The 18,050-nt window shown below is 41.9% G+C and overlaps 1 protein-coding gene across 3 annotated transcripts in view; it reads right to left on the bottom strand.

The window, feature by feature from the left end:
* The window catches only part of pacsin1b (protein kinase C and casein kinase substrate in neurons 1b), a 37,428-nt gene extending 19,697 nt beyond the window's left edge, over positions 1-17,731 (bottom strand). For 2 of the 3 annotated variants that reach the window (XM_015958586.3, XM_070549938.1), the window contains exon 1: positions 17,419-17,731. The gene's annotated coding sequence lies outside the window, so the exon portion shown is untranslated. Of the gene's footprint in view, positions 1-1,602; positions 2,073-17,418 lie in introns of all 3 variants that reach the window. The other variant, XM_015958585.3, reaches the window with a different exon arrangement.
* Positions 17,732-18,050: the final 319 nt, after the last annotated feature.

The raw sequence follows: 18,050 nt of genomic DNA, 5'->3' as shown, positions 1-18,050 counted from the left end.
GTAAAGATCCTTCAAGGATTCTACAATACCCCAAGGTACTTCACAACATATCCGCCCATTCACACAAACATTCACACGCTGGTGGAGAGGAGCTACAACGACCCAATCCCATTATTTGCACTGTGCCCTGCGGTCTTCAGCAAAGTGCACTAGGAGAAAGTGCGGAGTAGGCTTCGAGTGCGTGGTACACAAGCGTGCCAAACTGAGACAGGGAGCATTGAGTAATCGACTGCAAAGCATGCCGGGATGCATTAATGCACACTTGGGTGCAAAAGGGGCGTGATCAACTTCCGCACTTGAGAATCAGGACACCCTATGCACTCGCACCCCTGGCCGGGTTTCCGCAATGGAAGGGCACATGTATGGAAGTGCGAGTATTGGGATTGGGCCAGTGTAGCCACAGCTGTCCTGGAGCACCCTGATGGAATTGAGGCTGTTGAACCGATGCCTCCGAGCAACTCCAACTACCACCAGCAGGCGAGAAGAGTGTTCATGGTCATGTATTTGTGATTTCCATCAGTGGCGACATAAATAAATGACTCCTTTTTTCTTGTTTTAACCAATAAATCAACAAATATTTTTCTGGTGTGTGGTAGAGAGTGTCCTTAGACTTTCTCACCCTTTACGACATAAACTGGTATTCTCCCTCCTCAAACAGTTATCTGACTACATCTAAATAATAATAATAAAAGTAAAACGTGGTGTTTCTGAAACATTAGGAATCAGTTTTACATTCGCCTAGACTATTTGATCACTGCTTAATAAAGTAAATAAATGAAACAAATTCCAAAAAACCCAAAAGCTGATTAATAAACAATTTTAATCGGAAGCAGCGACTATCGAACAATAGAAGGAGAAGCAGCCATGATGTGTTGTGATGGGAGGTCAGGGGGAGGGGTGGGACGCGTGGTGGGTATTTGGGTCAGTCGTGGACCGGAGGATGGATGGAGCAACATATTTTCACAATAAAAGGCTGAGATTAAACGAGGAAGTGAGCCGAGTCACACAATCATCCAAAAAAAAGTCAAAATCTATAGTTAATGGTTTAGTTTCCAGAGCAGAGCTCCAACAGTTTCATGACGACCTAAAGCTTCTACAGCAATGCAGCATGGAGGGTAGAGAAGTGGGTGTTTATCACGCTTGGTTGAGCCATTAGCTGCATGCGGGGGGGAGGGGGGGGGGGGGGGGGGGGCTTTTGTTTAAGATAGCCAGTGCTTGGCTTATGCCTCTACTTTTCATAAAAGTCAACATGAATCTGTTTCTAAATCAAAGTACACAACCTGATGAATTATTTATTATGGAGAATATAAAACCTTCCTAAAAAGCTCAAATTGAAGCAGCATCTTCCAATGTTCAGTTACCATCACACAGTTTTGACACAACCTTTACTCTTCCTCCTCATTTAAAAGTACAAACAACAGATTCTCTTCAGCATCCTCATCCTCACAAACAAGCAAGAGCGTCATGAGTCTCAGTTCATCTGCTGGAGGCACTCAGACTTCCAAATCTGTTGCCTCAACACATCCGACTGATTCAGACCCAGCACAAAGGCTGCCACGGTCTGCGAGAACACAGCCCCGCACAACAGCAACAAAAGCCTACCTCGAGTCCTCCTTGAGCAGCGGCTAAGGGTGAAGCTTGGAGGGAAAAAAATGGAACACGTGGGCTCCTCTAGCAGACAGCCACACTCCTCATCACCTCCCCTCTCGTGTGTTGATCTCTGTTCGGTGCTGCCTGCTCGCCCTGATGGTGCGTCCAGAGGAAAACCAGTCGGTCTCTAGGACAACAGATCTGCGATCTTCCTCCCTGGAGCCCAAAGCAAAGTCCATCCGTGTCTGTTTTCCCTCTGTGACTGAGCGATAATCCTGGTGTGTGGTGCTTTAACGGCTCAGACAGAGCAGCAGGCCGGAGCGAGGAAGCAGAGAGGAAGGGGGGTGGGGCAGGTGAGCTGCTGCTTGTGAGAGGCACGGGAGATGCTTCAGCATGGAAACGTGAGCTGTTCAATGTCCAGACTAGTGTGAAGAAAGCACTGGGATTGTTAATCATCAGATCACTGAGACACCTGAAGCCTTCTGCAAAAGGAGAATTGCACATTGATGAGTAAAAAAGCTCAGTAACAAGGTTATTTTTAAAATGATAAACAAAAATTCTTACTTGACAAATTTAGAAAAGGCAAACTTTTCAATCATTGTGTTTTTTATTTTATTTTGTAAATGTTATCATATCCACTTGTCAAATGTTTTGGATTCTATCAAAATAACAGTATCCTGTTTTTTATTGTTTTTTGGAGAGGTCTAATTTGTAGTATTTAAAAGGAGGCTGTGTTTTAGTCTGTTTTTGTGTTTTCTGCTTAGTTTTCCCTACTTGGGGAACTCTGGTGGGGGTTTTTAGGCTTTCAAACCTCAGAGTCACAGATACAAACAGAAGCACAAATCCTGTTTTCTCAGTGGCCAACTCGTAGGTAATTAGATCAAGATCTTTTATTAATTAGCACTGTTTCAAACCTCCTGAAACACAAACCTGCTGTGTCTGTGTTTGAGCAGGCACACTGCCCTCTGCATGATGAGATCTCAGAGATCATGAGATCTGCATGATTGGCCCTCATCACTTTTAGGGTCTATATACAGAGTCACATTCATCAATAATTCACTCAGCTGTGTAAACATATAACTCATGGAGGAGATAATCCTCCATTACTAACAGGAAACAAAGAGACCAATCTAACACAACTACACCTAAAATATGAGCTAACATTTATTACACAAGTTTAGACACAGTTGGGCGATGGCACCATGAGTCAAGATAGTAAATAAACCCAATTACACAAATCAAGAACCACAAATTCTCAGGTTTTCTTCACGTTTGATCAGAAAAAAAAATGTTGCCGCCTTCCCATTTTGAGCTATATAAAGTAAAAAGCATTCAACAGAAACAGCTTTGCTTAGTTTCCAGTGGCATCATGATGGCTGCAGACAACGGGGAATTCACAATGTTAGTATTGTTAGATCTTTCTGCAGTTTTTGACACTATGGATCACAGCACCTTAATTAACAGACTTGGTGACTCTGTGGGTATCTCTGGAACTGTTCTAGACTGGTTTAGATCGTACCTTTCTAACAGAAGTTACAGTGTCTGCATAAACCAAATCATGTCAGATTCTACTGATCTGTTCTGTGGGGGTACCCCAAGGCTCTGTTTTGGGTCCACTGTTATTTCTGCTGTACATACACCCTCTTCGACAGATAATTGAATCTTTTCATAATGTCTTTTGTCACCTATATGCAGATGACATTCAGCTGTACTGCTCCTTTAAGGATTCTGAGTTCTATAAGCTGTCTGAATTACTAGAGTGTCTATCAGCTATCAACAGGTGGCTAGAAGATAACTTCCTTGAGTTAAACTCTGAAAAGACTGAATGTCTGATCATTGCCCCTGGGAGCAAAGTTCCCCTGATTAATCAACAACTTCATCATTTATCTTCTGCCGTCAAGTCAAACTTGAGTAATTTGGTTGTTGTTTTTGACCAATCAATGTCTCTTGAAGGCCACTCAAACACACCGGTCCGAAACTGGTTTTATCCCTTAAGAAATATCACCAAAGTGCAAAGGTTGGTGTCAAAACATGAACTTGAAATGGTTTTCCACGCCTTAATCTCATCCCGTCTATAGATTATAACACACTTTTCACATGTTTTAACAAAAATCCCTTGACTGCCTTCAGTTGGTCCAGAGCTCTGCAGTGAGGCTCCTAACTGGAGCAAACAGAAGAGCACACATCACTCCTATTCTAATGTCTCTGCACTGGTTACCCGTTAACTTTAGAGTCCATTTTACAATCCTGACTATATCTTTCAGGGCTCTACATGGTCAAGCTCCTCCCTATATTGTTTTAACTGTTGCAAATCTGCAACGCCTGCCTCCAGAGGGTTAAACAGGTTTTGCTACATAACATCTAAGCTTACATTCCATCATTTAATGCATTGTCTTAGTTATCTTGTTTCAACCATCATTCATCATAATTTGTTCTGCATCATCATTAGTAGTAGAACTATAGCATTAAATAGATTTTATAAACTATATTTTTGCCTCTTTTTCAAGTTATTACAAAGATGTGATTTCCCTGGACTACCAAAAAGATCAAATTTCCCAAGATCAATGATATTGATAATTCATATTTATATAGAATATCACATCTTAATGGTCATTTATTAAAAGTAACCACTTACATCATGTTACATATGGAACTAAAGCCCCAGCTAACATGGTCACAACAGTGTTGATGCTCTAAATGACTCTAACTTGATTGTTAGAGGTTTGTTTCTGTGAAAGGGTTCAAATCTTACCAGCTGAACAACCTCAGTTAGGAGAAACAGATACACTCTGCCTGGACAGAGGGGCTAATGGCTAATCTCAGTGGAGCAAGTTGGAGTTTTCCAAGTGCTTCTGCAGATGTTTGAATAAAAAAAAATTAAATAAAAATATGTATCCCTTGTAGCACCAGAATTTTTTTCCCTCCACAGAAAATGACTCACAAGGCATGCATTCAGTCTAGATTATTTGGTACAGGAGTTGATTAAAGTCATTTTGTGATTAGTTGCTAGCTCATCTTTTCAAAACTAACCACTATCTCAAAACTATGGCTGTTTAAGGGGCTATCTACACCAGGTAAGGTAAATATACTTCGGATACTCAATTTAAGCATCTGGAAACAAAAAGTCCTACATTTCTTTAACGTGTGTGTTATGTGGCATAAGATGACTTACATGTACAGGTGAAACTCTAAAAATGTGAATATGATGTAAGAATTATTTTGTTTTAGTGATTCAACATAAAAGGTGAAACTAATAAATGAGCTAGACTCCTTATTTGTTATAACTGTGAAACTTGCGGCTTACAGCTTATGAAAACCCACATTCAAAATTTGAGACAATTAGAACATTGTGAAAAGGTTCACCTGCAAAGGGTTCCTGAGCCTTTAGATCAAAGGTCACAAACTAGGAAACAGACAGTATAAGGTGCCCACAGGCATTTTCTCTAAATTGCACAAGTATAAAATAAAAGACAATCAGCAGCCATCTTTTTAATCACAAATACATTAATATAGATTAAAAAATTACAACTTTCTTTTTTTTCTATTAAATATGTTTATTAAACAGTGTTAGTTTAACTCTTATCTATTCTAGTTCAAAGGTCAACCTGGTAGTCCTTCATATGACTCAATAACCACGAAATAACTCTTTGTTTCACAAAAGTTAGTAACCCCTGCTTTAGACAGTCTCTCAGTTGAAAACTGAAAAATATTAAATTTTGCACAAAATTTAAAATTTTCAAGTATCACCCGTTTATGTGTTCAACAAGTCTGTTTTCAGCAGCCCTTAAACCAGGCGTGTCAAACTCAAATTCCTGTTCCAGCCAGATACCTGCATCATGGGGTTGAGCTCTGCTGAGGAGGAGACTCCTGTTGTTTTGTTCATCTTCAACATAATAATGACAACATTAGATGACAACAGGTGCTCACACAGGTTTGTGCTGCTGAACATGGAGAGCGCCTGAGCAGCTTGACCACACTGCTGTGTGTCGGGGAGGAAAAATAAAAACTACAGCAGCCACAGAGTCATGCTGATTTGAGCGTGTCGCTGGAGTTGTATCAGCTCTGTCTGGAAGGTTAGTTGGAAAACTTTCTCTTTCAGTAGTGAACACATTACTGAGCGGTTAAAATCTCTGTTTCTGGACTTCTACGTCGTAAAATAGCTGAGTAAACTCGGAGCTGAGTGAGAGGAGTGTTTAGTTTGTCCGAGACAGCGTAGCTGCAGACACCGGCAGCAGATGCTGGGGAAAGAAACGCAAAGGAGGGGTCGTTTCGGCTCCGTGCTAACGCCGCAAAGCATCATGGGAGTTGTTGTCTTTGCAGTAAAATTGGCCAGCAGGTCAGTTTTAATATATTTTTGATGTTTATCTCGCGCGCCACATCTGGCCCGTGGGCCTTGTGTCTGACACATGTGCCTTAAACTAAGCAATCAATGACTAACTGATCAATATTTGGCAGGTCACTTTTGGTTGGAAGACCTCAGTTAGTCACCTCTGAACCTCTCGTTGAAGGACCACTGTTTGGTGATTCAACCTCCGAATCAAGTGTGATGGAGCAGAGAAACCACAAAGCTCATTTCTATAGTGGTGTCCCCCAGGGATCTGTCCTGGGGAAACTTCTATTCTCATTATACATGCTACCACTAGGAGGAATTTTAGCTAAGCATGAACATCATTTTCATTGCTATGCTGACAATGTGCAGATTTATCTCCCAATTAGTCCCGACTCCAACTCTAGCATATCATCTCTGCTGAGCTGCCTCAATGACCTCTAACTATGGCTCTCCGACAACTCACTGCTGCTAAATGAAGACAAAACTGAGTGCTGTTTTTACTCCCTTAAACCACCCAGGTGTCCTTGCGATCGACCTTGGTCAGTTGGCCATTAGACGTAAGCAACATGTTAGAAACCTCTGTGTCATCTTCGATGAATACATGAATTTTGACAAACAGATCGTCAAGTTTTCATCAACTTAGGGCTGTTTCCAGGCTGAAACAATTTTTAAACCGCTCTGACCTGGAAAAAGTAATTTATGTCCTTATAAGCTTGCGCATTGATTACTGCAATGACCTGTATGTCAGTTTATCCAAGTCCTCCATTGCTGGTCTTCAACTAGTCCAAAATTCTGCAGCCCGTCTCCTCATTAACACATCGAGGTGAGGCCATATTACTACCATTCTCTTAGAACTGCAATGGCTTCCTGTGTTTTTCAGAATACAATTCAAAATCATACTGTTCACATTCACAAGTATCCGTGGCCTAGGTCCTGCCTATCTCTCTGACTCCTTGTCCATACGTTGGCTAACACGGTCCACTAGGTCAACGGGGAAGCTTTTTCTTGAAGTCCCTCAATCTAGACACAAGCACTGGGGTGACGCGGCTCCAGCAGTCTGGAACAAATTCCCTGATGACCTGCGTTTGACTTCTGAGTTGTCTTTGTTCAAGCGCAAGCTTAAAACCTACCTTTTCCAACAGGCTTTTAATCAGTAGCTATCCTCTGGTGGCTCTCTCTTTTTTTTTAGCTTTCTCTTAAGCTTAGCTATGTCACTCTATATGTTGCATTGAACTGTATGTTATTGTTTTATGAGTGTTTACTTGCGCTGGTTTCATGTAATATCTTTTATTGTTATGTCCTGTAAAGCACTTTGATCTCCTTCCATGGTTGTGCGAAGTGTTATACAAATAAACTTGACTGATTGATTGGTTGAACATTTTGATGGATATATCCAGAGATTAACGGTAAAAACTACACATTGTCTCTTTAACCCACTCTGATTAATCAGTGATGACATTTTAAAATAAAAATGTCACAAAATTGATAACAGACCAAGTTTTATGAGCTGGGTTGGTTTATAGTTTTGTCTTAGAATCCATTTAGTCAAAGATAAAAATAGCACAATCTAAATGTTCTGATAATCATTTATTAGCACGGCATTGATAATAACAGTGTTCTACAACAGTCTCCCTTGGGATTGAATATCTCTCAAAGGTAGGGTCGGAGTTCCTGAAAAAGTCGCTACTTCAAAAGGTACTTTTTGAAAATACACAACCCAAAGTTCCAACCCCCTTCCCTAAATGTAGAAGATTTGGTCATTTGGAATAGCCTGGCAAGCCAGACTAAATAAATATCTTATTTAGTCTGGCAATGCTCAATTGATGACTCTTGGTCGTGAGGCGGGTTCTACCGTTGTCTTTCAATCGATCTCTGCATGCTACTGGACAATGAACAACATGACGTATTCCTCGCAATGGATGTCGGTAAATGAGGCGGTCCGCTGTTGAAGACGGTGGAAATACATCCTTTTTTTCTAAATAAAGAACTTAAATACATCCTTCTGCTCCTGCTTCCAATAAAGCCCAATTCCAAATAGTGCAAATTTGATGTAAAAGCTGTTTCAAATGAGCTGTCGCCATCTTGTTCCACTATGTTGCATCATTTCACCCACCAGACGAATAGATGGCCCTGATTGGGCCACAAAGCGGATAAAGAGCTGTGATTGGCCCACCATTATGGATCAATCACAGCTCTTTATGTGTTTGAAACCCCTCTAGAGAGCTGTGATTGGTCAGCCAGGATGCTGCTAGGGGCTGCAGAGGTTCCAATGGAGCGTTCCTAAACCAAACTTTGAAAAGCAAGAATTTGGTCTAGTTCACTAGGCTAACTTTCGAATGCTTCTAGCAACAAGTGAATATTCTAATGAAGCCTAAATCCAGGCTTTTAGGATGTGGAAACAAAGTGCACAGGAGGCCCAATCATTTAAGTTCTATAATTTTCTTCAGCCTAAACATTTACTACTTTGTGCAGAAAAACATTCATCAGCTTACACATATTGTTTGTGGCTGTAATCTCAACAACCATGCGTGCATTTACAGCCAAACATCTGCATGCAGAGCAATTGCTGACAACACAGTCACTATGGCAACACTGAGCTCTCCTCCATCCTTGCTGCTCCTCTGTAAAGTGTTTTACTGACAGTATGAATCTGATGTGGTCAAGCCTCGGAGGAGCAAAGACATCCTGCAGCCAAGAGCCTCTAACAGCTTCTACTCACTCCTTTTTAAATATGAGACGTCTTTTGCAGTACCAGCTAACAACTTTTTGGCTCACCTCGACACATTTTGTTGACTCAATATCCCAATTCTTGATGTTTCAATCCTAACCTACGGTCATCAGCTTTAGGCGATGGCCGAATGAATAAAACTGGAAAGTTTCCATTGCAGGGTGGCCGGACTCAGCTTTAGAGAGAAGGAGGAGCATTTCAGATGGACTCGGACTAGACCCCAGTGGCAGCCATTAAAAAAATAAATTCATTAAAAATATATATTTTACAAGTGAAACTCAAATAATTTGAATATCATGCAAAAGTTTGTTTTTTGACCAGCCACCACTGGTACGATTGCTGGTTTCCATAGGGTACTCCAGAGTTCAAAAAGTAGTGTGAAGTGATCTGTACATGGTACCACTACACAACCCAACACATTGGAGGATATGGTAGTGATGATAAACGTTCTGCTTAGTCAGCGGCTTTTGGTCTGCCTCAGAAAAAGAAAGATCAGAAAAAGGCTTCAGGCAGTGAGGCGGAACACTGGTGCAACCAATGACTCCACCTCCTAGCCAATCAGTGACAATAGTCTCTGATGTTGTATTTTTGTCCCGGCTTGGTACTCTTGAAACAACTTCCAAACAGGTACTGAAAAAACCTGAGTTACTAGTGGAAACGCCTTGGAACCGGGGTGAATTAGTCCAACTGATTCGAGCCGAGGAAAGTACTGGTGGAAAAGGCCCATTAGTCAGGACCAGAGAAGCTGGTGAAGGTGGTAGGGGAGTGGACTGTCTTGGGTTCCCCGCAGGAGTCCCAAGACGAGAACCTGGATAAGGCTGAAGACAACGAGTACAAATATGAAATTTCCTGCCTGGAACATTCACAAAGCATAGAGGGTTTTGCCAGAGGCACTTGTGCAACAGTTAGCTTAAAAGTTCTTAAACAATAAGAGCATCCACATTTTTCCTACAGCCATCACACACCAATATGAACACATACAGCTTTAAACTTGTGACATGAGCTGAAGAATAATGACAACAAATGCAAACCTTGGACCTCTAATGAAATGCAGCCTTCCCATCTCCCATGATCCCCTGTGAGGATCCGATCTCTGGCTCCAGTTACCTCACAGTTCAGGGCAAAGTCACTGGCCCCTGCAGAACTGAGCTGCTGAGCACGCACAGAGAAAATACTGTTGTGTATGAATTACTCAAATGACACGATTGTCATCAAATGTTACACACAATCATTTTAAAAAAGCAATACATTAAATATGCTCATCCTTTCTGCAGCAGCAGATCTTGTTAATGTTGTGGTCACTCTCAGAGCAACCAAGGCAAAATAAAATATTTAATTGCTCTGATCCAAAGCCAGACATGAATCTAAAAGCCTAGGGTGTCTGAATCTCTGTCTTAGATTACAAAGACCAAAGGGACTAATAAATAAGTCTAAGCTGTCTAAATGTCTCCCCTTCAATCGTCCAACATCAGCTGGGACTGAGGGCAGCAGATGGGATGAGCCAAGCTTGTAAGAACCAATGAAAACAGCATGAAACTGTCGTTTCTGGCCCCACTTGGAATAACAAATTCATAAATTTTCACACAGACAGCAGCTCAGAGAGAAAAGACAACTTAGGCCGGGGACACACTGGCCGCGGAAGCGCCGCGAAGCGCCGCGAAAATGGGACCGCCTTCATTCGGCGCCCTTGTTAAGCTATTCTATAGACCACATGGGCCGCCGAAGCGCCGCGAATCGCCTCGCGCCGGCGCGCGCCGGCGCTCCAGCCCGCGCCGTGCAGCGATCATTTCGGCGTTGGCTCTATTTTTTTCGCGAGCCGCGGGTGAATCGCGTCAATTCTGGCAGGAAGTCAAACGTAGACATAAGAGGCAGGCCGGTAAAGTTAACAAAATAAAGCATTTCAAAATAAAATTCCGCAATAGTCAAATGTGTTCGTAAACAGACACTGCAGAAAAACCACACGAACACGCACACACATACACACACATCGAACTTGTGTGCGTGTGTGACCACGTGAAGGGGGGAGTGGTTTTGGGTGTCTTTTCACCGGAGCAAACAGGACAGAGAGGCAGAAAGTCTGAGGCAAGCAGTTAGGATGGATGACTTTAAATTAATTATGGAAGTTGAGAAACACAAGGAGCTGTACGACCCCCGAAAAACATGATTGTTTACGTACCCATGTCGGAAGAAACTGCTAGGATACAGCTGCAGAATTGGAGCGGGTTCCAAGAGATTCAACTGGCAGAAACAACTCATACCATAGGTTCACACACACACGCGCGCGCGCGCGCACGCGCACAAACACTCAAACGTAGGAAAAGAGCTGAGAAAAGGCAGAGAGGAAATGGAGGACACCAAGTGTTTAAAAGAAAAACTACAGCTGAGCCGAGGCGCGCCTCGACTGGGGCGCGTCTGATCTGAACTGAGGAGCGGCGAGCAGCGGCCGAATTTCGTGAGCGATTCGCTTCTCGGCGCTTCGCGGCGCTTCCGCGGCCGGTGTGTCCCCGGCGTTAGGGTACAGTCTACTGTATTTTCACGACCATAAGGCGCACCTAAAAGTCTTAGATTTTCTCCAAAATGTACGCCGCGCCCTTTGGTGCGGTGCGCCTATTGTGTTGTTGTGAGACGCGAACGTAGTAGAAGACAAGGGGCGTGGCATGAACGTGCGGACGTGAGCGAAGACAGACCTGTGGATCTGCCACATCGTCATCAACATCCTCGCTGTTTGCCTCAGACTCCGGCTGTGAGTCTCCGTCCACTTCCTCTGCTTCCAGTTCAAAAAACAGCCGTACTATCTGAACTGCCTGGTGGACATTTATCCTTCTCATCATCCTTTATATAAGCCTAATAAAAGCCTACTAAACTGCAGAGACAATATATCTGTCCGGATCGCTCCAAAATATATCATCAATATCTGTCTGTTTGTTGTTACTCCGGTCGCGCCACTCCTTTCCCCGCGAAGCAGCTCCTTTTTGCGCACATCTCGTTACTCGTGCGGCCTTCCTCTCTCTCTCAGCTACATAATGATACTTTTTATCAATTGAATATGTGAGACTTCCATCAACAGCAAAAGGATCTCATGTTTTTGTGGGTTTTTTATGTTCACAAGCACATTCCCTCTCACAGATTACTAAACTGATGTTTAGACAAGTTATCAGATTGTCTAAAAATAGGTCATTTTTTAGTTTAGTATAACTCCGCTTTTACATTGCCTATTAACACAATTTAAAAACTGGGGTGTAGTTTATAATCTCCTTTTTAAAGCTGAATTGAAACCGAAACTCAGGGAGGCGGAGTCTTGCTGCTACAGCGTCCCAAATCAGACCTGTTCAAAAGACGCGGATATGCGTCCATGGACCCCAGAGGGTTAATCAAACACAATTCAAATCACACTATTTTCTTAGGCCTATTAATAACACACATATGATTTTGTTCATGTGGAAAGTTTATGTGGTTAAATCCACCAACTACCAGTAAACACATTCTGAACTTCAACACAGCGCATCAGCGCTTGAAGCGGCGCTGCGAGCAGCTGCGACCCAAAAAGTACCAGAACCGCTCACGGCGCATGCGCAATCATGCATCAACACAGCTCACCCGCTATTTCCCTAATAACACACGCTGTTCGTTTTTATTTCTACACATTTTTTTACTCACAAAGATTGTCAAGAAAGCGTGTTTGTCGTGTTCATGTCAAATTAAACTGATCACAAAACACAGATTTACTTTCTTTATTTCGTTTTCCTCATCCAACCCCCATAAATCCCTGTGTCCTCCTGCAGCACTCCTGGTGTACGCCCGGCTTTAGTAGGAGGGAGACCCGCGATTATCGCTTTGTCGCGCATGTCTCATTAAAAATGAATGGAGGAGAGGGGAAGTTGCCTCTCGTGTGACGAGCCCATTAGAAGAGCACGAGCCGTCAGCGCACGCAATGAGGAAGTGCACGTGCGCTCTAAACCAGGTCTGAACCAGAACTAGACCAATAAAGTGAAGCATGCTTTCGGCTGTTTATAATTTTCACAATGTCTGGTTTGCACTGATATGTTCCAAGTCCTCAGCCCGCACAGATGTTTTACCGGTACGTTTTACCGTGCCCGCGCCCTATAACCCGGTGCGCCTTTTGTATGTGTTAAATACCAAAAAGACACCCGTAACTGAAGCTGCGCCCTATAACACGGTGTGCCCTATGGTCGTGAAAATACGGTAATCACATTTGTAGTGACCCTTCATCCTAGCCTAGTGAACTAGACCAAATTCTTGCTTTGAAAAGTTTGGTCTAGGAACGATCCACTGGAACCTCTGCAGCCCCAACAGCATTCTGGCTGGCCAATCACAGCTCTCTAGAGTGGTTTCAAACACATAAAGAGCTGTGATTGGTCCATAATGGTGGGCCAATCACAGTGCTCTATCTGCTTAGTGAACAAATCACAGAGCTTTATCCGCTTTGTGGGCCAATCAGGGCACTCTATATTCCTGGTGGGTGGGATGATGCAACAGAGTGAAACAAGAGTATGTCACATTCATTGTCCAGTGGAATGCGGAGATCATTTGAAAGATGACTTTAGAACCCGCCCCACAACCGAGAGCTATCAATGGAGCGTTGCCAGACTAAAGTCTGGCTTGCCAGGCTACCTTCATCCATCACCCCTGCTACAAAAAAGGAATGGTACCAAATACTTCAAATCCAACGTGTGTCCTTCATTTGTCACATGAGCTAATCCAGCTAAGCAGCAGTCACATAAAATCCCTTCAATTGATGAGTAAAGGGACAAACCCATCCACTTAGGTCTCCCCAGGAATGAACCAGATGGTTTTCATGTGATTATTTCTACTCACAGGGTTTCCCAGTGATCCTTGGTGTATTCTTAGTCTAGTTATGGCAAATAGGTAAGTGGTGAACAGACATGGGACTACGGATGGAAACCAGCTTTCTGCTCATTCTGGTATATTCTGGTATATTTGGGTCTTGTACGTTCATTAATATGCACTGTCAAATAAAAAAATTCTAATTCAAATTTAAATGAGCTCAAGTGAAAACTACTGCAAAAAGAGGATTTGGGCAAAACATCAAGAATGACAAGGTCACTGGACGGACCCTTGCAGAAAATCACGATAAATTATATAATGACCTTTCTGTATAGCACCTTTACTGAGTCAGAGGACTCCAAAGTGCTTTACACTTCAGTGCATCATCCATCCATTCACACACACACATTCATTATGCTGCTTCGCTGCCACCTAGGCTTGACTGAATAGTCTTAGGTGTGTTCTTGCTGTGTCGTATCTCTAATTCCATGCTGTAGTTCTTTTTTAAAACACAGAGCAGTTTTGTTTACCTGTTTTCCCGCTACGTTTTGTTTGCGACTGCAAACATCCTCAGGCTGACGCTGATGATGGTGTCACATGTGCACGTCAATCAGAATGATGATGGACAACACCACCTCTCTCAGTCGGATTGAAATTTCATTCCGATCGGGCCAAATTAGATCAGAACTTTCCAATTGACATGTTTACATGCAAAATTTTTGATCTGAGTGGGCGTTCAATACAATTAATTGTGCCCATGTAAACATAGCTAATGACTGACATGACTGCGAGAGACTGGGTTTGAACTCGATCCCCAGTGAGTCGTGGTGGATGGCTGCTTATACTGTGCCAGGATCCTTTGGAGGTTTCTTCCTGTTAAAAGGGAGTTTTCCTCTCCACTGTTGCTAAATGCTTCCTAAGTATGAGGATTGATGTCAGTGACTTGATGCAATTTGCAAAATAAGGGTTCATTACGGAAATGAATTATAAACTTACCGATTTAATACTTTTTTAATCCAGGTACTTTACACGAAAAAGCGCTGAAAACCTCCACCTAAACTTCGTGTGAGGTTCAGGTAGATAGGTGTTCCACAGTTAGCTCCGGTTGGGTTGTACCTAGGTGGCTACATCCGTTAGCTCGGCTCCCACCTCCGCGTTAGCTTTGAATTAGCCAGGGTTAGCTTCAGGTTAGCTTGTAGCTAGTTCGCCCGGGTGTCGTCAGTCGATCCCAGCCTTACAGCCCCACCCTCAGCTCCTCGTCTCTTCCCTTTTATGGAATTGTCTGGGCTGGACGGAACCTGTGACACGGTCAAAATGGCGGTGGTGGCCACCTCCCATTTCAGACAAAAAACTTGTTATTGGAGTCTATGGAAACCCATTGTCCAGTATATATGTTGATGCTAAAATGCAGCTGAGAAACATTCTCGTTAGTCTCCGATTCATGAAGCAGAGATTGCGTGCAGCTGTGCGTACTCCATGTTTGATAGATCACAAACCTACTTGGCGTAAGTACATTTTTTTTGCTGAGCTTAAGTACGGTTTTAGTAAGGATTCTATGCAATGTTTGATAAATGAGACCCATGACCTGTATTGGAATGTTTACTATGCGAAGTACCTTGAGACGACTCTTGTCGTGATTTGGCGCTATATAAATAACCTTGAATTGAATTGAACTAGGGCTGGACAATAATTCAATACCAATATATATCAATTGATAGACAATAGAAAATAATGTATCAATAAAATCTTCAATAAAAGTTTCATTTTTCCATAATAGCCTATCTGATAGCTTTATACTAGTCATTACTTATACCCAACAAATCAAAACAGACCCAAGCTCTCTCGTCTCAAACCTAAACAGACAGCAATGTGACTCAAGCAAGATGTTGTCTCGAACAAAGGTCACAGTACTTCACCAGTGTGGCAATATCTTCATTCTTACAAGTCTGACAAAAAACAAACAACGGTGGATTGCAAAATTTGCAGAGAATCGATAGAAACCAAGTCTGGTAATGCAAACCAACTTGTTTTATCATAAAGCAATGACTTAAAATGGTCAGGGCTGCACTTAAAATATATTTTCCTACATTTTTTTATAGTTTTCAATAATTACTGATATTGATCAACTATGTTTTATCAGTAAGCTTTTTATCTCTATAGGTCTTACTCCAACACAAACATATTGCAAAGTTTGTGTTGGAGTAAGACCTTACCAATGGATGGCCATTAGGGTCAAAAATCCCTGGGAGTACAACCTCCAGTAAAATGACTCCCTTTCATCACTGGCAACGAGTGAAGAGGTAAACATGTAAAACAATATTTACGAATACTGAAAATTTTGCAACTGTTTGTAAATGCATTCTGTCCTCACAGGCTCCCGTAGAAAGATATGTGGCATTACCCAGAGATATTAGACCCACTCCCATTTATTTTAAACCTTATTTTTATGGTTATATGTTACAAAAGCCGCCAATATTTTTCAACAAGTGGGCATAATTTTAATCATTTTGAACAACATTTAATGGATATTTCCAGAGATTAATGGTAAAAACTACACATTGTCTATTTAAAATGAAAAAGTTATACAATGTTTTTATTTTGTTCCCAGCAGCAAACTTGTTTTGTTTAAAAGCAGAAAGAATAGCAAAAAAAATATGATCTAAACTTTAAAAAGTGTGACTTTAAAGAACTTCTACAGCATATCCTCCTCAAGAATCAAAAACACCAACAGGGAAATGTCCAGAGCAGAAATCAACCAGTAGACGTACCTGACAACAACTTTTTGACCTTTGACTAGGAGTGGCTGCAGCCCAGCCCAGATCACATCATAACTACCTAGTTTTACATGTGTAGCTATTCATAGAAATTATCTTTTGAATGACTGCGCGAGGCTCTGGAAAGCATCTTAAACAACTAAATTCAGGTGTTTAGAATAGGTCCATCAGTTTCTACGATGCATGTCAGAAGCTTTCTTTAATTTATGCGGGTAATAAGTGTTTCTGTTGTTAACTTCCTGGTTGTAACTCAGACTTTGTTTCACTTACGTAAATCAGTGATTCTACAAAAACTGATTTTAATAAGTAATACTCTTCTAAACTGAAAGCAGTTTAGCAAAACTATTTTGATACTGTACATGTATGTTTTGTCTTTAATCAATGCATTTGTATTTATTTTTATTTGTTTAGATTAGGTTTTGGGGGGTACTTTTGTGAAATTTGTTGGTTTTGAGTTGTATTTTCGTCATTGGGACTTGTTTTTTTAAGTGAAGCCCAACAGGCTAAAACGTTAACAGGTGACTGAACAGAACATCTTGATAGGGAGGGACCTGGCTCTTTTGGCCCCCAGCTGGAGCCCAATTAGTTATCCTTTCATGCAAACAGTCCAGAAAGATGTTAGAACATTGGTCCAAGTAATCCGAGTTCAGAACCGTGGACAGAGCCCACTCAAAGATGAGTCTCCGCACAGATGGAGGTCAGTAGCTCTGACCTGTTCAACCACCAGCTGCTCTTCAACAATTTATCAGATAAATAACACACTTCTCTCCTGAGATTAGCTTCTGTTGTTGATGTTTTAAACCCCTACTCCCCCTCTACCCAGCAGCAGCCTGCTGACTCTCCAAAAATCGCTGTTATCTGCACAGAAACTCGCGCAAAATAATGCAGAATGTCTGAAAGTCCAACTAAAAATCTGAGAATCCTGGATGATTTTAAAATGAAGATAGGATTAAAGCAGAATTTATAGTCTGGCTGAAGTTACGGCCATGTAATTTTGGGTTCAAATTGGCTAATAATAAAACAGTTAGCAGATTTGTTTTAAATTACCGCTTTAATTGAAGTAGAATAAAAAGAGTTATTATTCGGTCACGACAACAGATAATTAGGCAAAACATTTTAAAATTGAGCCTCTTTAGACATAGGGTTAGCTGGTTATAGCTCACATGCATATTAAAAACAGAATAACTCACCCGGAGGAACTCATCTTATTGTAATGTGTTAGCTTATAATTCATGACTCAACTGCAGGCTGCCTCCGCTGTGGTAAACGTTTTACTGAAAGCAGTCGCCAGATGGGGGATGGTTCCCAGGGGAAGTAACAACTTCCGGCACGCTCCTTCAAAATAAAAGAACCGGTTGCTGAAGGGGACATTCAGAAGAGCATTAGGTTTGGGGGAAATTATACAATTAGCCTGTTCCCAAGAGGCCAAATCAATGATTAGGATCCGTTTCTGACTTTATTGGGAAAAAAAAAGATAACGCTAAAATGGATCTCCTGTCTTCGTGGAGGTTTACGAAGACAGCATATTTCTAGCTTGTAGCCAATAAAACCTCTGACTTTGTGACCTTGTAGCCTGTGGCGCAAAAAGTGGGTATGCAGTGTATGCATGCATGGGGCACCAGGCTGGAGAGGGCGCCAAAGCAATGATGCAAAAATAATTTTAGTCTGCATTTCCTGTGTTTAGTAACAGTTGTGGTTTTTTCTGTTGTGTATTTGCAAATTACATTGTGAAGGAGTCAGGGACGACACAAGGTAGGTTTCATTCACATCATTACTCCTTGCAACACTGAGCTCTTCTGCTCTGTGTTGGTCACTAAGCCTA

This window comes from Nothobranchius furzeri, chromosome 3 (assembly GCF_043380555.1).
Source record: "Nothobranchius furzeri strain GRZ-AD chromosome 3, NfurGRZ-RIMD1, whole genome shotgun sequence".
NCBI lineage: Eukaryota > Metazoa > Chordata > Actinopteri > Cyprinodontiformes > Nothobranchiidae > Nothobranchius > Nothobranchius furzeri.
Note: the sequence above shows the minus strand (reverse complement) of the source record. Positions and strands in the feature narration are given on the sequence as shown.